At 37.0% G+C, this 25749-nt stretch overlaps 1 protein-coding gene across 6 annotated transcripts in view; it reads right to left on the bottom strand.

Moving 5' to 3' along the window:
- Zbtb5 (zinc finger and BTB domain containing 5) overlaps window positions 1–25749 on the bottom strand; it is a 47595-nt gene that overhangs the window by 18441 nt on the left and 3405 nt on the right. The window contains exon 1 of one of the 6 annotated variants that reach the window (XM_063225310.1): window positions 22800–24859. The exons of 3 other annotated variants lie outside the window; for them this stretch is intronic. The gene's annotated coding sequence lies outside the window, so the exon portion shown is untranslated. Of the gene's footprint in view, window positions 1–20657; window positions 21288–21314; window positions 22736–22799; window positions 24860–25749 lie in introns of those variants that run through there. 2 more of the 6 variants (XM_063225279.1, XM_063225300.1) reach the window with 2 other exon arrangements.

Below are 25749 nucleotides of genomic sequence, written 5' to 3'. Positions count from 1 at the left end.
AAAATTGTTTATGATCTGTTTTGTTCTGTTTTGTTATGCTTAACTCTTACTCTCTTTAAAATAAAAAAAACAATTAAAAAACAAACAAATAAAAAATGAACCTGTTAGGTTTCTAAAACCAAAATCCATTGGTGACTAAAGGTGATTATGACTAAGAAAGTCAGGCTATACCAGAAGCCCTACACCACCACTTTGCAACCGTGCTTTGCACTTTAAAATCCTTAGGGATGAGCTAACCAAGAGCTTCATGGCTGAGTTTAACTGAGAAAAGCCAACACTACCCTGCATACATTCCTCCTCACAGAAACACAAGTTCAAAGTGTTTATTCTACTAAAATATCTCGTTGAGGTCAGGGGCTGTATTTTCTCTCTTTCCTCCATAAAGCCTGATACAGAGTTCAGTAAATTACTTGCTAAATGAAATTTACCTTGTATATGAGACAAAATACAGCATCATATTACCCAACAACCGCTTTTATGAAAAATCTTACCTAACTCTAAAATAATTAAAAACCACAAAGAAAGTCTCAGAATGTAGAAAGTAAAGATCAAAGCCCCTGCATGAAAGATTTCTCTCAGGAAAGTCCCTCCAGCCCTTGCATGTCCTTTTGTTTTAAATTTAAAAACCCACATTTTTGTAGAACCTTAGCTGATTAAAGATGAACAACAGCAACTCTGGAATGAAGGCAAGAAGTTATTGCTTAAGTAAGGGACAAATAGTTCCCATCAAGGGAGAAAGCAGTTAGGAGCTTGGGGGCCAGCTAGAAGTCCAGCAATCTCAGCAGCCCAGTAAGGTACTTAAGTTCATCCATCTGTTTCCTCCCAACTTTTTAAGACAGGGTCCCCCCATGTTCAGGCTGGCCTTGAACTCACAGTCCTGCAAGAGCTGGGACTTCAGCATAGACAACCACATCCAGTCATGTGATGCTTTGTAAACGCTCTTTTTGTTCAAGGTTAAGTGCTAAGAAGTGTACATTTGTGTAGCACCTTACTAAGAGCCACAGGTGATTACCAGAAACGACATATATATTACAACACAGAAAGCACTGAGTGTCATCAGGTAAAATGTAATCCATCGGTGGTTCAGAGAAGGCAAAGATCATCTCCAGTTTCATGGGGGCATTAACTCACTTGGACAAGAACCAGGGGTACAGCACCTGCCCAGCAAGCACAAGGTCCCAAGTTTGATTTCTGGTTAAAAAAAATACACACACTTGGACAAACTGAGATACCTTCTAGACAGAAGTAAAGACCTGGTGTGTTTAAAGTGAGAAAAACAATGTATCCATTTAGCCTGGCAAATAGGAAGGCTAGAAAGACAGATACTACACAGTGAAAGCTCATTATTGATTATCAGGAGTCATTAGAAAGGTTAACTAACCATCAGCCACATGTTATTTAAATACAAAGTCTAGGCAGTAGGAATGCTCAGACTGCCACTGCTTTACATTTTTTTAAACTTGCTTTACTATTTAGTTTGGTACAGGACACCCAGGTTCTTATGACCGTTCCTGCATTTGTTATGATATAATATTTTCATTTCATACAAAGATAAATCAATTCTTTTTTAAAAACTTAATAAGCACAATATCTGCCAGAGTACTTGGTTGATACAGGAACTGATCCTGGATCAATGTAAGTCATTTAAAGCAAGGCTATTGATCTGATCATAGAATTGATGGGATGGCTAGGCACATGAGTTTGAGTTGGGCAGAAACTAAGACAGTAGGAACACTCTGGCCAGGAGGCTGTCTCTGACACCTGTGCTGGACACAGCCACTACTGTAAGAATGTCGGCTCCATCAGTGACCTAGTCTCCCCTTCTCTTCATTGCTGTTATTCTTAACTGTTGATTACATGTCTCTTTCACTAATATGCAATGTGATGCAATGAAATGGAAAGAGTAGCCAAAATAACAGTGCTCATACTGAAATACCACGTTGCCTCAAGGCAAAGGCACCTGTACAGGTTTTAAGTTGAGAGCTGAATTAATTGCCGAACACCATTTTGACATGGAAAAATAAAGGGTGTTGTAATTCCAGCACTCGGGAGCCTGAGATAGAAGAATCGTTGCGAGTTCAAGACCAGCCTGGGCTACAAAGTGAACTCAAGGCCAGCCTGAACTGCATGGCGAGACCCCGTCTCAAAAAAGACAAAAAAAACAAAAAACAAAAACAAAAACAGGTGTACTATGAAGTGACTGTTCATTCATTCCTTCTTGGTGGTATTGGTAATTGATCCCAGGGCCTTCCGACTGAGTTATATCCTTAACCCTTTTTCATTTTGAGACTCATTAAATTGCTAAATTGTTCAGGCTCGGCTCAAATTTGAGATTCTTCTGAAACAGCTTGCTGACTGCTGGGATTACAGGTTTGCACCACCATGCCTGGCTGACACTGTTACTGTACTTTACGAAAAAGAACTTATTTTTGTTGCCAATGATAAAATTTGAGCTTTCAATTAAAAATCAGAATTTTAGAAAATTTATAACTGCTGCACTGAGTTTCTCAATGCTCAAACACTTCTGATGAGGTCACGGATACCAATGAAATGTGATTTTTAAAATACTTTATAAAAAAAAATCAAAGTCAGTGTTTTCCAATAGCTGTGTAACATGTAACAGAGCCGTGAAATGTTACAAAAATAATTCATGGAGTAAAGAAACAAACTGCAAATCACAAACTAACATGATTTGATTTAACAGAACAGGAACAGTTCATCAATATAATTTCAGAGTTAAGTATAACTAAGCATTTAAGAAAATACCACTTACAGAGTTTCAATGTATCAGAGAATATACAAAAATATCTGAAAAAGCTATATTAAAATTCTCCTTCCTTTTCCAAGTTTATATCTTTGTGATAGTGGATTTTCTTGGTATACTTTAATCAAAATCATACAATCAAAAAAATCAGGAGGACGAGGTATGAGAACCCAAAAGTCTTCTGGTAAGATAATCACTCAAGGTTTGTAACAAATCTAATAAAACAAGACCACCCTGAGCATTTTTGGTGCTTAAATCTTGGTTTCAAATAATATTATCCTCTAAAAAGGCCCAGGCTTCTTGGAGAAATAACTGATTATAGAATGGGGACAGGAAATACACAAGAGAGCCTAGAGCATCTTATAGTGACAGAAAATAAGTGCTAAAAAATATGAAAAGGGGAGTATGTGAAAGGCACAGAGGAGCCAAGAGGAGAAAAACCTCTCAGCCAAGGCTGGAACAATTTCAGTCAAAATAAATCTCTATCACATTATAATCCAAATAATAAAATATGTAGCCATGGGTCCATACTGACATAAATATTGACTAAATAAATAAATAAGTGGAGAAACAAATCTTCCATGCAGAATTCAAAATAATTTATACACATTCTCTGCTTCTGAGGTGTGGAACATAATTTTCCACTACTTTTTTTTTTGGTCTTTTTTGTTTTTATCAGTACCAGGGATTGAACTCACGACTGCCTGCTTGCAAGGCAGGCGTTTATGCCGCTGAGCTAAATCCCCAGCCCCAATTTTCCACTTCTTAAGGGGTGGCTGAACAACGTGACTTGTTTTCAGAGTACAGTACAAAAAGGGAAGGAAAAAGAGAAATTTTAAAGAGGAGAAATATGATAAACATCATCTCAGCCTGCTGGGCATGGTGGCACATACCTGGAATCCCGGCATTAGGGAGGCTGAGGCAGGTGGCTCATTTCAAGTTCAAGGCAAGCCTGGACTACATAGTTAGTTCAAGGCCAGCCTAAACTACATAGCAAGACTCTGTCTCAGAAAATAAAAGTCATTATAGAGCCAGGGATATAGCTTAGCAGCACAGTGGCTGCCTGGCAAGTGCAAAATCAATTTCTGGCACACAAAAAAGTCATCATCTCAGTCAGGAGACCATGGTCATTATCAAGGTCAACAATAAGTTATGTTGACTTCAGGGAGAACATGGCAGACAAATAACAGCAGCCACAGAGGCTCTCTGAGATTACCAGCTTAGAATCCAGGAGCCGTGCCATGTGAGGAGTCCTAAGCGAGGGGAGATGTACCCTGCCGACCCAGGAACGAACTAAGCTGAGAGAAACCAACTGGAAATGCAATCCTGATGCTATAACAGGAACAGATAAAATCTCAGCTCGGAAGCTGGAGCCTGCACCACTGGAAGCCGCGATTTGAATTTCCTGCTGCCGCTACCGTGTTCCAATCGGAACGCGCAAAAGCTCTGAGAGTGGGAATCGGTGAACCAAACGGCGTTGAGAGCAGGACTGGCAGGGAGCCCTGCATCGACCTGCAGTGAGTGAGAGAAATGGGGACCCTTTCATAGACTGGGAGGCTGCAACAGGGGACATTCTGGGAACGAGCAGACTAGCCAGAACAGGGCCCTGCAGTGACTTTAGTGGCATATTCCCCTCTCAAGAGGGAGTGGTGGGGAGTGCTTGGCCTGGTGACGCCGTGGACTAAGATCCAGTAGGCTAGCCCAAATCAGGTCCCTGTGCCTGGCAGTGCACCCTAGCTGTGAAACATTCAGTAGGTTGACCTGGAGGGGTGGGCCCAGCAGAGGCTGCCCAAGTCTGTGTCTCCCTAGTACACTGCAGTGGGTGGGAACACCTAGCCGGCAGATTCAAACAAACTGTAACAGACAAAAAGAGAAAAAAAAATGGCCTCCTACATACGCTTGTATGGAAGGAACAAAAAGTATGGGAAAAGGGAGCAACAAGAAAGGGTCCTCAGTCCCCAATCCTGAGAACACTGATGCAGGAAAGGTAAATGCAAAAGAGAATGAAGACAGAAAACATGCAGTATCAAACACGGCACCTATAGACATAAAGCGGTATCTCCGGAGCCTCATAGACGAGTTCAAAAATGAAGTATTTAATGAAATAAAGAAAGAAATAAGTAGAATAGATAGAGAAATGCTAAGCACTGCCCCAGAAAAAACAGATGGTGGATGGAAGAACAGAAAAAAAGGGGAGAATTGTTTGATGGAGAAAATAGAGAAAACATAGAATACGTGAAGCAGGTTCAAAGAGATTACCAGGAAACTAAAAACTCTATTGAAAGCTGGCATAACAGCTTGAAAGAAACTAAGGATAGATTATCAGAACTGGAGGACAGATTTGTAAGGTGGGAGCATGAAATGAAAAACTTCTTAAAAATAACAAGAAAACAAACAGCAATAATACAAAGGCTAGAAGATGATAAGAGGATCTATAACTTAAGAATTAAGAACATAAAAGAAGAAGTAGGGACACAAACAAATGAACTACAAAAGCTATTCACAGAAATAATCCAGGAGAATTTTCCTAATTTAGCAAAATGTAAAGATACTCAGATGTATGAGGCACACAGGACCCCAGCCACCTCATCCCAAACAGAGCTACACCCAGGCATATAATAATCAAAATTCCAGAAATCCAATGTAAGAACAGAATATTAAAAGCCGTCAGAGACAAGAAACAGATCACTTACAAGGGAACACCCATCAAAATTACAGCAGACTTCTTGGCATAAACCATCAAATCACAAAGAGCATGGGGGGAAATAATTCAAGCTTTGAAAGATGATAACCTCCAGCCAAGATTGATATATACTGAACAACTGTCCCTAGAAATTGATGAAAAAACAAGGTGCTTCCAGGATAAAGAGGAACTAGGGGAATTTGCAACCACCAATTCAACTCTACAGAGATTACTGCAGGATATTCTAAAAATGAAAAATACCAAGATTCGAGAAACAGTGGCAGAGAGGCCACAATGAATGGAGCAGAAAGCGAAATGAAGAAGACAAACTGACAACTAATGGCAGAAAAAGAGCTCAACAGAAATGAGGCAGAGAAGGTTGGATGGTAGAAACCATTTTGGAGAAACCAAGACATCATAATAGGTAGTGCTGATTTAACATGCTCTTGTTTTGAAGTCCCATCAAGCTTTTGTTCTTCTGTGTCCATCGGTTTTAACCTGTTGTATCTTAATGGATTTTATTATATGTGATAATATAAACAAAAACTTTTATAGACAAGGAGATTATACAGAAACCATTGTTCATTTTCTGTTAGTTGATTCTAAATACCCTGTAATACTGTCATTCTCTTGAATGGTTTTACATTGTCTTGATATGTTTGATGCTACAGTTTACGAAGTTATACCCAAAGATTTTAAAGGAAGAGACACTATGGTAACCACTTTTATGTCGAAATTATCTTGTGGTGAAACACTATTTTGCTTAAATGGCTATGTTTTGACCTGCGCTGTTTTGTTGTTATGCCCTCTTTTTTTTATATCAATCTCCTTTTTATTATCTACTTTTTCATTTTTATCCTTTTAATTAAGGGGAAAATAAATAAAAAATAGCAGGATATATTATAGTAACCCACTTTGATTTCCTATTAACTTGATTTGAAACTCTGTATTGCTCTCACCATCTTGTTTTGACTGATTTTCCTCTATTCTGTTATGCTTGATAGTACCAAGTTCGAAAGTATAGGCAACAACTATGAAGACAATAAGATTCATTATGACGTCCATTCTGGTTGACTATTATCTTGAAGTCCTCTAATGTCTCCAATGTTTTGGTTTTATTGGTCTTATTCTTTACTGTTTTGTGCAATTTTATTATAACTGATGATATAGGCAATTCTTTTTAAGATAACAAGAGACATTATGGTAACCATTGTTGATCATCTTGTATTTTGTTTTTATATTATGTATTATGTCCATCCTTTTGATTTGAGTGACTCTGTCCTGGTATGTCACATTTGGTTTTACTTTCTTCAAAAAAAAAAAAAAGTAATAAGAACTGTGGGAGTAATAAAACCCAAAATGTGTAATTGTCATTGTACAAAAGAAAGGAAAAGAAAGTGCTCTAAAGGATATAACTGCATATATATTTAAGTGTATAAGATAGATAACAATATTGCTGAGTTTTGTTGGATCATTGAACAAAACTGTTTGCAGTCTGTTTGAAAGTCCCCTATATGCTTTAATTTTGTAACTTGAACAACTGTTTCTAATATGACATTATGTAATTAACAAGTGATTTCCTACTGTTTTTTTCTGAAATTGTGTATAACTTGTACCCTTTTTGTTTTTTTCTCCTTAAATAAAATTAAAAAAAAAAACAAGTTATGTTGATAATATGTACATGAGTATACATTACATGTTGATAATCTCTTTACCTCTGTGTTCTTCCCCCACCCCACACCCAAAAACTGTAATTCCAATCTAATCAAAAGAAAAACACACAAACAATTGAGCTATGTCTACAATATACTTTACCAATACTAAATCAAGTCATCAGAAACAAGGAAAGTATGAAAATCTGTCACAGCCATGAACTTAAAGATCTATGATGACCACATAACATACTATTTGAAACAGGCTCTTGGAACAGAAAAAAAAAATCAGGTAAAAACTAAGAAAATTTGAACAAAGAATGGACTTTACTGAACAGTAATGTAGCACTATTAGTTATTACACAGAACAAACGTATCATAGTAATGACATTAAAAATAAGGAAACTGGGAATTAATGTTTGGAACTCTCCATATTATCATCATAATTTTTCTATAAAACTAACACTGTTCTAAAAGTTGATCTTCTAAAAATCCCATTCTCAGATCAAGAAACAATATCCAACAATATGCTGTACACAAGAAACACATTTAACCCAAAAAGAAATTAATAGACTAAAAGTCAAAGGATAGAAAACAATACTCTATGCAACAGGAGCCCAGAAAAAGCAGGGGTAGCTATTTTGTGCGCAGACAATGTGAACTTCAAACCAAGAATGATCAAAAGAGATAAAGAAGGTCACTACATACTTGTTAGGCCAGCCTAAACTACATAGCAATAGAAAGAAATAATCATAAATATATATGCACCAAACAGAGGAGCACCTAACTATATAAGACAAATATTAACACATATGAAAAAATCAAATAAGCAGTAACACAATTATAATGGGGGACCTCAACTAGACAAAAAATCAGCCAAGAAATAACAGAATTGAACAAACCTGTGACCAAATGCACTTAGTAGACGTTTACAGAGTGTTCCATCCAACAACTTCAGAATACATATTCCTCTCAGCTGCACATGGGACAGTCTCTAAAATAGACCATATACTGCCCCATAAAACATGCTTAAGTAAATGCAAAAGAACTGAAATTATTCTGTGCATATTATCTGACCACAGTGCAATAAATTTGGAAATTAATGACAAAAGAAACTGCAAAAACGACATAAACACAAAGAAATTAAGTAACACATTTCTAAACAACCAATGGTCACAGATGAAATTAAAGAAAATAAAATATTTGATTGCAGAATCAAATGAAAATGCAAATACAACTTACCAGAACCTGTGGGATGCAATGAAAGCAGTCCTGATAGGGAACTTTATAGTGGTGTGCTTTTTTTTGGTATTGAGGATCAAACTCACAACCTCACACTTAGCAGGCAGGTGCTACGCCACTGAGCTACCTCCCTGGCCCCTATAGCAGTGAATTCTTACATCAGGAAAACAAGAAGAGCACAAATGAACAACCTAATGTTTCACCTCAAGCTTCTAGAAAAAGATGAGCTAGTCAAGCCCAACGCCCAAGCAAGGGATGAAATTATAAATATCAGAGCAGAAATGAATGCAATTGAAACTAAGAAAACAATACAAAGAATTAATGAATCAAAGAGTTGGTTCTTTGAAAGAATAAATAGGATAAATAAAATTGATAAACACTTAGCCAACTTTATCCAAAAAAGGAAAGAAAAAACTCAAATTCATGCAGCAAGGAATGAAAAGGGTAAAATCACAATGGATCCTGTAGAAATTCAGAGAATCATCAATACCTATTTCAAAAATCTGCCTGGCAAGCATGAGGTCATGAGTTTGATCCCCCGTACCAAAAAATAAACAAAAATCTTTACTTGCATAAAATAGAAAACATAGAATGAATAGATTCCTAGAAACATATGAATTACCAAAGCTGAATCAAGAAGATACAAAAATTCTGAATAATTCATTATCAGTTAATGAAGTTGAAACATTATTAAAAACTTACCAACAACAACAACAAAAAAAGCCCAGGTCCTAATGGATTCTACAAGAAATTTTGGGAAGATTTAACATCAATACTTCTCAAAGTCTTTAATGAAAATGAAAGAGGAACAATACTCCCGAACTCATTCCTGCAGGCAATATATTACGCTGATATAAAACCAGAGAAAGACCCAACCAAAAAGAGAACTGCAGGTCAGTCTCTCCAATGAACATAGATGCAAAAATCCTCAGTAAAATACTAGCAAACAGAATGCAGCAAACTATCAAGATTATACACCACGACCAAGTGGGATCCATCCCAGAAATGCAGGGATGGTTCAACATACACAAATCAAATCACATTTCAACAGAACAAAAGACAAAGATCACTTTGTCATTTCAATAGATGCAGAAAAAGTTTTCGATGAAGTCCAACACTCTTTCATGATAAAAAAAACCTACAGAAAATCAGACTAGATGGTTTTTTCCCTCAATCTGATAAAAACCACTATGACAAACCAACAGCAAACATCATACTAATCGGACAAAAATTGAAAATTTTCCCTCTAAAGTCAGCAACAAGACAAAGATGTCCACTATTACCACTCCCATTTAATACAGTTCTGGAAACATTAGCAAGAGCAATTAGACAAGAGAAAGAAATAAAAGAAGGATAGGAAAGGAAAGTTAAATTATCGTTATTCACAGATGACATGACACTCTACACGGAAGATCCCAAAAACTCCACCAAAAAACTTCTATAGTTACTAATCAAATTTAGTAGGCATACAAAGTCAACACTCAAAAATCAATACCATTCCTATACACAAACAACAAACTCACTGAGAACTAGGGATACAATACCCTCTACAAAAGCATCCAAAAGGAAAAGAAAAACTTAGGAATCTATCTAACCAAGGAAGTAAAAGATCTATACACTGAAAATTATAGTACTCTGAAAAAGGAGATTGAAGAGGATACCAGAAAATGGAAAGATACTCCTTGCTCATGGGAAGGAAGAATCAAATATGAATATGTTCATACTCTCAAATTTTCCTACAGATTTAATGCAGTACTGATCAAAATACCACTAGCATACCACACAAATGTATACAGAAAATATCCCTAAAATTCATTTGGAAACAGAAGAGATCTAGAACAGCAAAGGCAATCCTGGGCAACAAAGGGAAGGCAGGAGGCATCACAATCCTTGACCTGAAATTACACTATAAACCTACTATGATAAAATCAGCATGGTACTAGCAAAAAGGATCAATGGAACAGAATATAAGATGTACATACAACTACAAACACACTCAGCCACCATATCTTTCACAAAAGGGGCAAACACACTCATTGGAAGAAAGCCTCTTTTTTTTTTTTCAGTTAGTCAAGGAAAGAAAGCCTCTTTAATAAATGGTGCTAGAAAAACTGGCTTTCCATACACCAAAGACTAAAACCAGATCCATGTCTATTTCCACATCCTAACTAAAGTCAAAATGGATCAAAGAGCTAAATATTAAAACAAACACAATCTACTGGAAGAAAAAGTAGGCAGAAATTTTGAAGACATATGTGTATATAAACAAAAATTTATAAACAAACTACATGAGAAGTACTTCAAAGAATCAACCACTGGGATCTCATCCTATTAAAAAGTTTTTGCATATCAAAAGAAATCACCAACAGAGTGAAAAGACAACCCTCAGAGTAGGATAAAATTTTAGCCACCTGTCCCCCGCTAAAGGACTTTTATCTAGAATGTGTAAGGAATCAGGCTCCTCAAATTCAAAGACCCAATAAAAAAATAGGCATCTTCAGACGAATATAAATGACAAATAAATATATGAAAAAAATGTTCAACATCATTGGTCATTGGAGAAACGCAACTTAAAACAACACTGAGATTTCCTCTCACCCCAGAAAGAATTGCCATCATCAAGAAATCAACCAATAACAAATGCTGTTGGGGCTGTGGGGAAAAAGGAACCCTTCTCCACTGCTGATGGGAGTGTAGACTGGTGCAACCACTGTGGAAATTAGTGTGGAGATTCCTCAAAAAACTAGGATTGGAAGTCCCATTCAATCCAGCTATTCCCTTTCTGTATATTTTCCCAGAAGAAATAAAAATATATTACCACAGTGATATATATGCACCTATGTTTATAGTACCACAATTTGCAATCGCTAAATCTTGGAAACAAACAACCAAAATGCCCATCAACTGAGAAACACTTTTTTTAAAATGTGATATTTTTATATAATGGGACATTACTTAGCTATAAAAAAGGATAGACCTGAGATTTTTATAGGTAAATGAATGCAACTAGAGACCATACTCATAAGTGAAATAAATCAGACTAGCATGCATGAACATTGTTTTTCCCTAGCATAAGAAACTCAAAGAGGTAATATCCAAAATGTACAATACATAGTTTGAAAGGAGGAGACACTGCTCAAAAGGAAAGAACAATTGGAATGTGTGTGAGGAAGGAAAAAAGAAAGAAAAAATAAATGTATATATCTCTTCTTCGCCTGGGGGCCAGGCTCCGGCTCCCCGTTGGTCCAGTAAGACCAGCGGAGGCAGGGAACCCCACCCTAGGTCAGCGAACTGTTTTCTTTGCCTGGGGCCTAGGATCCAGCTTCCTGTAGGTCAAGTAAGTCCAGCGGAGGCGTGGAACTCTTCTTCACCTGGGGGCCAGACTTTGGGTTCCTGTCAGGGGAGTAAGTCCAGCAGAGGCAGGGAACCCCGCCAGAGCTGGGTGAACTGTTTTCTTCGCCTGGGCCCCAGGATCTGGCTTCCTGTCGAAATCATTAAGGAGGGGGCAGGGAATTCTGTCCCAGCCTGGCTGACCTCTCTACCTCACTTGGAACAAAACTTAAAGCTCAAAAATACAGGAAAATGACAAAACGAAAGAACAAAATGCAGTCTCAAACATCCAGCCCATCCCAAAAAAGACCAGGAGCCATGTGCATAGAAGAAAATATATGCCACATACCTGAAATACCTGAAATAATAGTAATTGAAACAAAGAAGCAACTCTAGGAACACTTACAGGAAATCAAACTAGAAATAATATCTCAGGTAAAAGAAGAAATGATAAAAGAAATGAAGGAGATGCTGAACATATCTTAAGAAGACACAGTTAAAAAATTTGAGGAGATAAACAAAAAGATAGAATCCCTGGATGAACAATATAAGAAACAAATAGAATATATAAAGCAGATGCAAAGAGATATACAGGAAATCAAAAACTCCATCAAAAGTTGTAAAAACCTCCTCAATGAATGTAAAGATAGAATTTCAGACCTCGAAGACAAGATTGCAGCCAGTGAACAGGAAAGGAAAGATCTTTTAAAAATAACAAGAAATCAGGAAATAACAATTCAACACCTGCAAGATGACGCAAAGAGAACAATATAAGGTTAATAGGGATAAATGAAAAAGAAAGGAACAACATAAAGGGTGTCAAGAGGATATTTAGAGAAGTAATAGCTGAAAATTTCCCAAACATGATATTGGAAACCGAGATCAAGATCAGTGAAGCATATAGAACTCCAAATAGCCATAACCAAAATAAAACTACACCCAGACACATAGAAATGGCCATCCCAGAAATCTAACAAAAGAATAGAATATTAAAAGCTGTAAGAGACAAAAGACAGATCACCTATAAAGGAAAACCTATCAGAATCACAGCAGACTTCTCAGCACAAACAATAAAGTCAAGAAGAGCATGGAGCGAAGTATTTCAGATCCTAAAGGAAAATGATTTCCAATCTAGGCTGATGTATCCTGCAAAACTGTCCTTAGAAATGGATAGAGAAGACACTTCCATGACAAAGAACAGCTGAAAAACTACATGATCACCAAGCCAACCCTGCAAAGAATACTGAAAGACAGCTTATATACATCTAGGAAAAAACCACTAAACAAAGCAGACAATTAAACAGAACCGAAAGACAAAGATGCAACAGCAGAAAGATAACATTTCAACAATAAACCAATATATAACAATTATAACCATTAATGTAAATGGTCTCAATGCACCAATTAAAAGAAACAGACTGGCAGAATGGATCAAGAAACAAAATCCAACCATATGTTGTCTACAAGAAACCCATCTAACCCAAAAGGATACCCACAGACTGAAAGTCAAAGGATGGAAAACAATACTTCATGCAACAGGAACCCCCCAAAAAAGTGGGGGTGGCATTTCTGTTTGCAGACAATGTGAACTTCAAGCCAATAATGATCAGAAGGGATAAAGAAGGTCACTAACATACTTTAGGGGAAAACTCCAAGAGGAAGAGATAACTACCTTAAATATATATGCACCAAATTCCAGAGCACCCAGTTATATAAAACAAGTACTAACAGAAATGAAAAACCAAGTTTACAGTGACACAATTCTAACAGGAGATCTTAACACACCATTGACACCAATGGACAGATCAACCAGACAGAAAATCAACAAAGAAATAAAAGAACTGAATCGTACCTGTGAACAAATGGACTTAATAGACATATACAGAGTATTCCACCCAACAACAACAGAATACATATTCTTTTCAGTGAACGGGTCATTTTCTAAAATAGAACATATATTGATTCACAAAACATATTTAAATAAATGCAAAAGAGTTGAAATCATCCCTTGCATTCTAGGACCATAGCACTATGAAATTAGAAATTAATGATAAAAGATACTACAAAATTCCCACAAACACATGAAAACTGAATAACACACTCTTGAGTAATTAGTGGGTCACAGAGGAAATCAAATGAGAAATTAAACACTACCTACAAGAAAATGAAAACACAAATACAACTTACCAGAATCTGTGGGATGCAATGAAAGCTGTCCTCAGAGGAAAATTTATTGCACTAAGTTCATACATCAGGAAAACACAACAAATACAAATAAATAACCTGAGTTACACCCCAAACATCTAGAAAAAGAAGAGCAAGTCAAGCCCAAAGCCAAAATAAGAGAAGAAATTATAAAAATCAGAGCAGAAATCAATGCAACAGAGAGTATAAAAACAATCCAAAAAAAATCAATGAATCAAAGAGTTGGTTCTCTGAAAGAATAAATAAAATTAATAAGCCCCTAGCCAACCTTATTTTAAAAAGGGGACGAAAAAGCTCAAATTCATGCAATAAGGAATGAAAGAGGAGAAATCACTACAGACACTATAGAAATACAGAAAATCATCAACACCTATTTCGAAAATGTCTACTCTCAAAGGTTTGATAACACAGAGGAAATGGACAGATTCCTAGAAGCATAAGAAGTACCAAAGCTAGGTCATAAAGATGTAAAAGTACTGAATAACCCAATTTCTATTAATGAAATCGAAAACATAATTAAATCCTTACCTACAAAGAAGAGCCCAGGCCCAGACGGATTCACTGCAGAATTCTACAAGAAATACAAAGAAGACCTAATGCCAACACTCCTCAAACTCTTCAATGAAATTGAAAGGGAAGCAATCCTTCCTAAGTCATTCCTGGAAGCAAATATTACTCTAGTACCAAAACCTGAGAAAGACCCAACTAAAAAAGAGAACTACAGCCCAATCTTCCTAATGAACACAGATGCAAAAATCCTCAATAAAATATTGACAAATAGGATGCAGCAAATCATCAAGAAGATCATGCACCATGACCAAGTGGGATTCATCCCAGGCATGCAGGAATGGTTCAATATATGTAAATCAATAAATGTAATACACCATATCAATACAGCCAAAAGTAAGAACCACATGATCATTTCTAAATGCAGAAAAAGCTTCTGATAAGGTCCAACATTCATTCATGATAAAAACCCTGCAGAAAATTGGAATAGATGGTCTTTACCTCAATATAATAAAGGCCATCTATGACAAACCAACAGCCAATATCATACTAAATGGGCAAAAATTGAAGGCCTTTACTTTAAAAATCAGGCACAAGACAAGGATGTTCCTTATCACCGCTCCTATTTGATATAGTACTGGAAATACTAGCCAGAGCAATTAGACGAGAGAGAGAATTAAAAGGCGTAAAGATGGGAAAAGAAGAAGTTAAGCTATCATTATTTGCAGATGACATGATACTCTATATAGAAGATCCCCAAAACTCCATTGAAAGACTCCTAGATATAATAAAGAAATTCAGTAATGTAGCTGGATATAAAATCAATACTCAAAAATCAATAGCATTCCTATACACTAACAACAAAGTCACAGAGAAATAAGAGAAGCCACACTTTTCACACTGGCAACCAAAAAAATGAAATATCTAGGAATTACTCTCACGAAAGAAGTAAAATACCTCTACAGGGAAGATTATAATACACTGAAAAATGAAATTGAAGATGATCTCAGAAAATGGAAAAACATTCCTTGCTCATGGATAGGAAGAATAAATATTGTGAAAATGGCCATTCTCCCAAAACTTTTATACAGATTCAATGCAATCCCAATAAAAATACCATCAACATACCTCATAGAACTCGAGAAATCACTCCTAAAATTCATCTGGAGTGAGAAGAGACCTAGAATAGCAAGGATAGGTCTAAGCAGCAAAAGCAAGGCAGGAGGTATCACAATCCCTGACTTGAAATTATACTACAAAGCAACCATAGTAAAATCAACATGGTACTGGAACCAAAACAGAGCTGAAGATCAGTGGAATCGATTAGAAGATACAACCACAACTACAAACACACTCAACCACCTTATCTTCGATAAAGTGGCCAAACATGTTTACTGGGAGAACGACAGTCTCTTTAATAAATGGTGCTGGAAAAACTGGCTCTCCATATGTCGAAAACTAAAACTAGATCCATTCCTATCACCATGTACTAAAATAAAATCTAAATGGATCAAAGATCTAAACATTAAAACAGTAACACTAAATCTATTGGAAGACAAATTGGGTAAAAATCTTGAAGATATAGGAATAGGTAGAGAATTCATGAACACGACTCAAACCGCATGGGAAATACTTCCCAGAATCAATAACTGGGATCACCTCTTACGAAAAAGTTTCTGCACGTCAAAAGAAGTCTCCAGCGTGGTGAAAAGAAAACCCACAAACTGGGAAAAAATCTTAGTGAATTGCCCCTCAGACAAAGGACTTCTGTCTAAATATATAAAGAATTAAAAAAAAGGGGCTGGGGATTTAGCTCAGCGGCATAAGCATCTGCCTTGCATGCAGGCAGTCATGAGTTTGATCCCTGGTACCGATAAAAATGAAAAAGACAAAAAAAAAAAAAAGAATTCAAAAAAATGAGACCCCCAAAATTCAAAGACCCAATCCAAAAATGGGCATCTGAGATGAATAAACAATTGTCAGATGAAGAAATACAAATGGCAAATAAATATATGAAAAAATGTTCATCACCATTGGTCATTAGAGAAATGCAAATCAAAAGTACACTGAGATTTCATCTCACTCCTGGAAGAATGGCCAAGATCAAGAAAACCAACAACAACAAATGCTGGAGATGCTGTGGAAAAAATGGAACTCTCCTGCACTGTTGGTGGGAGTGTAGACTAGTGCAACCATTGTGGAGCTCAGTCTGGAGATTTCTCAGAAAACTAGGACTGGAAGCCCCATATGACCTAGCTATCCCACTTTTAGGCATATTCCCAGACGAACTGAAAGCATCATACCACAGTAATACATGTGCACCCATGTTTATAGCAGCACAATTTATAATAGCCAGATCTTGGAAACAACCTAAGTGTCCATCTACTGAAGAATGGATAAAAAAGTTGTGGTATTTCTATACAGTGGAATACATTATAGCTATTCAGCTATAAAGAATGACCGCATTGAGACATTTATAAATAAATGGATGCAGCTTGAGACCATACTCATAAGTGAAATAAATCAAACTCACATGTATAAATACCGAATAGTTTCCCTAGTGTAAGAAATGATAAGAATACATAGAAGTATGTGGTAATTATGATTTTCAATCATATTTGTTTGAAGCCATATAATGTTTTCACTCATTAACTGCGATGGTTTTCACCTGGGTTGTTGGATTTTAGTATCTATGATAGCACGAATAGCTATTTTGAAGAAAGCAACACAACATAAAAGCTAGTGCTGATTTAATATCATCTTATTTTGCAGTCCCATCAAGCTGTAGTACATCTGTTTCCACTGGTTTTAACATGTGGTATCTTACTATATTTCACTATATGCTAGAGTATAAACAAAATTCTTTATAGGCAAAGAGATAATATAGAAACCATTGTTCATTTTCTATTAACATGTTCTAAATACCCTGTAATTCTTGCATTCTCTTGAAAGGCTTCACACTGTCTAGATATGCTTGATATTATAGTATGCGAAGTTACACTCAAATAATTTAAGGAAAGAGGCACTATGGTGACTACTATTAAGTTACATTATCTGGTGGTGAAATACAATGATGCTTGAATTGCTCGGTTCTGCCCTGCGTTGTTTTACTACAGTTTTCTCTCTTTTCTCAATCTCTCCCCCTTTTTTAAATTAATCTATTTTCTCTCATTTTTTTAATTAAGGGAAAACTAAATTAAAAATAACAGGACATATTATAGTAACTTTTTTGTTACCCTATTAACCTGACTTGAACACCAGTATTGCTCTCCCCATCTTGTTCTGTCTATTATATATTCTATTTTCTTTGATAGTATCAAGTTTGAGGGTATAGGCAATCACTTTGAAGGCAATAAGATATACTATGATGCCCAATATTGATTAAGACTATTCTCCTTTTTTTGAAGTTCTGTAAGGGCCTCAGTGTAAGTTTTATTGGTTTTGTTCTGTACTATTTTGATCAATTCTATTATACCTGATGATATAGACAACTCAATTTAAAAATAGCAAGAGGCACAATGGTAACCACTTTTGATTACCTGGTATTCTATTTTTGCATCATGTGCTATGCCCACCCTTCTGTTCTGACTCTGTTTTGCTTAGTCACATTTGGTTTTATTCTCTTCAAAAAAGTAGTAAGAACCTTGAGAGTAATAAAACCCTAAAAGTCTAATTGTTACTGTAAAAAAGAGAGGAAAGTAAGGGGGACTAAGGGTTATAACCGCAGGTATGTTCGAGTGTGTAGGATGGAAAACCATATAACTGAGCTTTTGTTGGAGCATTGAACGGAACTGCCTCTAATTTCACTGTATGAATGTCCACTTTATATGCTTTAATTTAGTGATATGGAAAACTGTTTCTGGGAAGATAATATGTAACCTATTAACTGGTGATTTCGTACTGTATATATTTTTTTCTTGAAATACTGTATTATTTGTACCCTTTTACTACATTGTTTTTTTATGTCCTTTCTTTTTCTTCTCTCTTTAAATTAAGAAAATAAATAAATAAATGTATATGCATACACAAGGTAGCTAAGATAATTATACTACTACTTTTAGTTCATTGAAAAGAATGGCTTGTGTTTATAATGTTTGATCAATTTTGCAGGTCTATGTCTCATCTGAGCAACTACTCTGAAGATAACATTACACATGTATTAACCTTTGGTAATTTCCTATTATCTTGTTTTGAAATTCTGTATTATTGTTGTTTTCTAAAATTTAAAAAAAAATTTTAAAATGCCATTATCATCAGTTTTTGTTTTAAAGTTTTTCATTAAAATATTATTTCACATATAACAGGTTTATTATTTTAATGAATTTCTCAATTTTAATTTGTAATATGTTAATCCTGATATCAATAACACAATGTTTTGTTTTGTTTTTGGTGTTGAGGCAGGGTCTCATTCTGTAATTTAGACTGGACTTGAATTCATGATTTAGCCTAGGGAGGCCTCGAATTCACAGTCCTCCGGCTTCAGCCTCCCAATTGCTGGGGTTTTAAGTGTGGCCACCGTGCCCAGCACATCATTAATAATTTTAAAATGTATAAAGGCATACTAAAGCCAAAAAGCTTGAAAAACTACTGATGTAGGTAAGTTCACACATAGGCATTAACTCATACATATGGTACCTCATTCCTCAAAAATATAGATGTATTTTAAGTGTGAGGCATATATATGCTATATTACTCATGTTTATGAAATAAATTGCCTTGTATTTTCCTATTATATTACCTTCTGGATCATTCACAAAGTCTCCCCTTAACTTGTTCCTAGAGTAATAAACTGTCAAAGCTGCTGTGTAGTACTAGTAGCAATGCACAGGCCCTTATCATATACTATGGTTCCATTACCTGGGTGAAGAAGGGAGAGGATGAGTGGGCCGAATACCTACTAAGAGCCAGGTTCTGCAGGTATTTCATATATACATTATCTCTTAGGGACAACTGTCAAGGAGTGAATGCTTATCCAGGTCTGGGGCATCATTATCCACTAGAATAAGTGAAGAAAGAGAGATACGAACCCATGTCCAGCTACACAACCCCAACATGATATGGGCTCACTGGAGAGACAGTATGTAATCACGAGAGCTAAGGACTGGATGGCACAAAAAAGCAGAATGAGTGTTTATGATTGGATATAAGAGTAAAAAGACAAGGATGTAAATGACAGCAAAGAATCATAATCCTTCTCTTGTTTACCCAAACCCTCCCTGCCTGCTGATGCTACAGGATACTGCCACAATGCTAAGTCATCATTGCAAACAGACCTCAGATCATGTAGGATAAGCTTTGTCTTTTCCCACTGCCCCTTGTCACCAGCTCCTCTCCATCAGTCTGGGGCCAACAAAAATCAAACATAAGAGCTTTGGGAAGGACAGGGTGACAGATCCCTTTCTGACAGCATGATCTTCTATTAACAAGAGGAAAATCAATATCTGCCCAATCCTGACTGGGTTAGTCCACCCATAGGGTGCTATCAAAAAACCCAATATGCCAAGTCTCTTACCTGCCAGAGTTTGAAAATACTACCTTTAAACCTCAAAATAATTTAAGGCAAGTTTTATTATCTTATTCTATTAGAAATTTTATATTGTAACCTGATATGCTTATATTTAGATTAGAAATGCAAACTTTTCAGACTGAGTGCCCAAACTGCAGCCCAAAGCCCCTTATTTATCACAAATGCCAACACTGCGATTAAGCTTGGACACTGAAGTTTTAGTTCAGAAAAAACTCATCATTAACATCTTTTGTCTTAAAAGAAAAACAACATGTGTGCCACAGGTTCACCCCTACTCAAAGCCTCACGTACTCACAGGTGAGGTTTTTGGGAGGTGACTAGATCATGGGAGTGTGTTGCTGCATTAGTCCACTGACAGGTTCAAGGCTGGGTGTGATGCTGAGAAGTGACGCCTTGTGGGAAGAGGTGAGTCACTGTGGGTGAGGCCAGGAAAGTATATCCCTCATGCCGTGATCCCCTTGCTGCTTCCTGCCACCATGCCATGAGCAAGCCTCTGCTGCATGACCCTCTGCCTTGGAGCAAGCCTAACTACATGGACTGAAACTGTTGCAGAAAGCTGAGGTAGATAGAAATATTACAGGCATGCAAATAGGGTTATAGAGCCAGTGCTGGAGACTGTATACCTTGCAACTATGAAGAAAAACAAACACCTCCTGCTGTAAGCCAGATCTCAAGGCAAAAGACAAAACAAATGCACCCATAAAGTATAAACATCAGGGTTTAACATTCTAAATAGCTATCAGTCACCTTGAGGAAGCCAGAAACAGCCATTAACCCAATCTCTGCAGGCAAAGGCACTGTTCCCACCTGCTACATGGCTCACTTCCCCATTTGATCCCAATTTAATCAATTTTACCTGAGCAATTACACTTGTAATCTTATTGGTTAACCATAGTTCTGTCCCACCTTATGCCCATCTTGTGATTTCCTTTCTTCCCCACCTTGGACCTGCCTTTTGGTTTTGCTCTATAAAAATTTCTAGAAAAGGCAGGGTCCTTGGCAACCCGCTCAGGACCCCTTCTGTCTGTCTGTCAGTCTCTGACAGAAGCTTTCTTTCTCTCAATAAATTCATTCTAAATTCTAGCAGTAGGAAGGCTGAGACACAAGTATCTCCAATGAGAAGCCAGCCTAGGCCTTACAGGAAATTCAGGGTCAACCTGGACTACATAGCTAGACTTTGTGTCAAAAAACAACAAAAATCCACAAATGATGGAGGCCAAGATGGCATAGGAGTAAGCAGCAGAGAAAACAGCCTCTCAGAGGGTCGCCATCCAGATATTGGAATATAGTATTGTGAGGAAGACAGAAGGAAGTGAGTCCACTGGACTCATGGAGAATCTGAAGTGTGAATTGAAGTCCACAGAGAAAAACTTCAACAAAGAAGATGGCAGTAGCTGGCAGTACCTTCTCCTGAGATGGGACTCACTGCACGAAACAAGCTGTTAGAACCTGCAGACACACGATGATGGTGAAGGCTGGCTACCTCAGAGGCTCTGCAGAGAGACGTGGCAGTGGAGGGGGGCAGCAGACGTGGAGGACTGCACTGACTGGCAGGGACTGCAGAGGACTGGGTCCTCCTGTGAGAGAGAGTGATTGGCCAGGAGCCATCTTGGAGATGATCAGCTGAGCTCAGAACCCAGAACTGCTGTCGGCTCCATCTGGCAGCTCCCAGCTGGGCTTGGACTTGCGGAAATTGCTTAGGTGGGGGTAAGTCCAAAGAGTCTGGTTTTGGGGCAGGCCTCTGAGATTATCCACGACTCCAACAAAAAGTTCCTGCTGGCTTGCTGGGATAGATGAACACGATTTGGGACTCTGTCTCCACAGGCTGTCTACTAGTGAAACCAAGGGAAACCTGCAAGTGAACTGGTTTTTTTTTTCCCTCTTTCTCCTTCATTGTTTTTATGAGTATGAATGTGGTTCCTGGCCTCTTTGTGGGTGTGGTTCTGTTGTGTTCTTCCTTTTATCTCTTCTATCTCTTTTCCTTCAGTCTTCTGCACCAGTTTCCCAAAGTTGACACGATCCTCCTTTGTCCCCCAACCTTACTTCTAATCTGTTCCTCCTCTTCCAGTTCTCTATTTTCTCCTTAATCCATTTTAGATTTTAACTCCTGAGGGCAAAACTGACACATTAAAGACTTTTATACTGCATATAATTTTCTGATTTGTTTTACATTTTGTTATATAATCACAAGTCTAGTTCATAGAATTAAAAGTGCCAAATTAAAGATTAGCTTAGTTTGTCATTTTGTATGCTGTGTTTGATGCTACTGTGTCAAACAGTACAGCCAAAATTGACATAAATTGTTCTAAACAGGTGTTGGTCTTGGTATTCCATTACTGAAATTGACTAAGGGTCACAGAAAATACTGTGGCATAGTTTCAAAGAACCAGGCACTGGGCCAAACAAGCCACAACTTCTCATCTCCAACAAACTGAAGAAGTCGGATCTTCCAACAGACTCAAAACCAGAAAACCAGCTACACCTGGGAGAAACCTCAGAGAAGTAGTCATCACCTAAGGGCCCTAAATACTACTAATAAATCAACCTACCATGGGCAACTTAAAAGCACCACCACAGGGATTAAACTAAAAAAGGAGAGGAAAAAAATGAAAAAACACTTAAGCAAAATGCAACCCCAGACATACAGTTCACCAAATGCAAATTTAAGAAGCAATTGAAAGGGTTTTGGCCCAGACAAGACACTGTAGCCAGGAAAGCCTCAACCGGAACCAGGAAGCCCCTATCTCCCCCACCCCTAGGATTTTACCTGTGACGCCATCTTCCCACCCCTGGGAATTTACCTATGGCGCCAAACCTAGGACCAATGGGCTACCTGTGCATCCCTAATGCCTCCTTAGGTTCCACCCCAAATCGAGGCTACTTACATACCCCCACGCCACGTGTCCGCCGGAGAGATCGCTGGACTCCAGCGGTGGGGGGGTGCCGGTGATCTCTCTCCGTGTTCTCAGAATAAAGGCCGCTTTTTATTTTATACTTCTCATCTTTTGGAAATACTTTTTATCTTTTGGAAATAATCCTATCAGCAATAAGGTGGGACAATCTGAAAGTCGCTCACCAGGCATCTCTGAAGTGGTAAAACAAAGCAACTGAATGAGGCTACAAAAAAATGAAATCAGAAATAATCTGAAAGGTTTTTGCCCTGGTATAAATTACTGTACAATTATGGCAGTATGATGGAAGCCCAAAGCGGGCATGCTTACCACTTCTTGCTTCTTCTTCAGCCCTAAATGCAACTCCCCTTCCTTTTTGCAAACACAGAGAATTCCAATCGGTTCCTCACAAGCCATCAATATCCGCCCCATGCACCACTTCTGATCAGAGTTTGTATCACCCTCTGCCTCTGTGTCTGCCCAGCCACCATGGATTGTGTGCTCCTCAGCTCAATAAACCTGTTCGTTTTGTAGTTTTTATTCCTCTATTGCACCAGAATAGCCTAACATAATCTCTCAGAGATAACTACCAATTACCAAAATACATACCAAGCTTAGAGCACATACAGACAAAAAAAGGTCAAACTTAAGAAAATTATGGAAGCTTAGCATAAGAAAGAAATGGAATCCATTAAGCAGATTCAAGCAGTTATCTAGGAGAATAAAAACTCAATTAAAAGTATTTGAAGCAGATCTGCTAATATGAGGACAGGATCTCATATTCAAGACAGGCTTACAGTTAGTGACCAAGAAAAGAAACATTTCTCAAAAGTAGTAGGGAACCATGAGAAATCAATCCAGCAGCTGCTAGATGACACAAATAATATTTATTTAGGACTGACTGACTGGAGTCAATGAAAAAGCAGGAGGCATCACAAAGGACATTTAAAAAAAAAAAGTATTCACAGACATAATGGCAGAAAACTTTCCTGGTAGAGAAAAGAATCTGACATACACATAAACAAGGATAAATATATTCTGCTTTTAACCTCCACCGTTCCTAAAATTCATCAATTTTAGAGAACGCAAAGTCATACCAAAAATCTTGTAGATTGGGAATTTCTTTCCCCTATATCAAAACCACTACAAACTAGCCAGAATAAATTTTTCCTCCTCCTTTAACATGGAGATATCAGGTATTTTGTGCCAGCCACAAGAGTATAAAAGTCACTACTCAGAAATTCCCTTTCTCAGGTATTCTATTTTCCAGAAATTTAAATAAATGAATAGCTAGCTAGTTGATTATTTACTTTGAACATTTTGAACCAGTGAAGATTCTGAGGATCATACAACTTTCACAAATGTATCTGAGTCTGTAATAGGGCTAAGAGGATAGCTAAGTGGGAGAGCACTGGGGACCACGAATTCACATGAGCTAGTTTTGCATACTTCCCTAAGGGATAAAATGGAGGTTTGGGGTTACTGGTACTACCTACTTGAGATTCCCATTCACTCGTTAGGGATGAGTCATCCTCTCCCACCCACTAAGACTAAAACCACTAGGGCAAGATCCCTCTTAGCATAAGATCATCTATGCCTTCTTGAGTCATCCTAGCATTATGTTCCAGGGCAAGATACTTCTTAGTATAAGATCATCTACACCTTCTTGAGACATCGCAGGATTATATTTGACCTCTGAGTCTTCCACTAAATTCAAATCTTTTGCAACTCCACTTATCACTGTATACACCCAATGAATGGTGGTGGCTGTCTTGGAGTGTTGCTCTCTTGGCCCATCTGGAGACACAGACTTCCCAGTCACTCATCTTGTATTACTAAATTTCTCTCTTTCTTATCATCTTGCCAGACAATGGGGCTCATGGCCCAATCCCCAATAGTAGAGCACTTGCCTAACATGTATATGGCCCTGGGTAAGATTCCCTACCATGGAAAGAAGTGAAAGGGAGGGAAAATAGCTCACAAAAGTCTATATAAATTTACCATTAATGGCTTTTAGCTGTTTCTATTTTAATATCTGTTTAAGATGTCTAAATATATTTTCATTCTTGGCAAACGTGAGGTCGTAGTTCAATCCCCAGTGTGTATATATATATAGTGTGTGTGTATATATATATATATATATATATATATTGTATATATATATATATAGCTGTATATGTATATATAGTTGTATATGTATCACTGTTCTATATATATTGTATATATACAGTTGTATATGTAGTGAATATATATATATAACTATATATATAGTGTATATATATTCATATATATATATTTTTTTTCACTGTTACTTAGAAAACACTGCCCTGCCATGCATCCCACTACATTTCCTAAAATCTTTTTTAGAAACTTTAAAAAATATTTTTCACTGCCTTTTACCCCTCAGAAATCAAAAAAAGCCCATTTCTTAAAGAAAAAAACTAAACCTATTTAAAGAAACCCATGTCATAGCACTGGAGACACTGTCACTGATTACCAGTAGAGAAGATGAATGGATTTAATCTATTTCTTATACCATTTGCTCTCAAAACAAGTAAGTTTATTTCCCCTTCATTTCTGAATCATTTATCAAATCAGTACTGATACTTGGCTGCTACTTGACTTGCCCAGTTGTTTTTGATCATCTATTCAAAATGAAATACAATGTATGTCACAGATATGTTCACATGTATATATATATATATGTATATATATGAACATATATACACATATATATATGAACATATATATACATATATATATGAACATATATATACATATATATATGAACATATATATACATATATATGAATATATATATATATATATATATGAACATATATATATTTGTTTGTTTGAGACAGTCTCACTATCAGTTCAGGCTGGCCTGGGCTGGTCTTGAATTTACAAAGATCCTCCTGCCTCAGCCTCCTGAGTGCTAGGATTAC

The sequence above is a fragment of the Cavia porcellus genome, unplaced genomic scaffold, assembly GCF_034190915.1.
Source record: "Cavia porcellus strain 051 isolate PalLab524CR breed Dunkin Hartley unplaced genomic scaffold, mCavPor4.1 scaffold_1, whole genome shotgun sequence".
NCBI classification, from domain to species: domain Eukaryota; kingdom Metazoa; phylum Chordata; class Mammalia; order Rodentia; family Caviidae; genus Cavia; species Cavia porcellus.
Note: the sequence above shows the minus strand (reverse complement) of the source record. Positions and strands in the feature narration are given on the sequence as shown.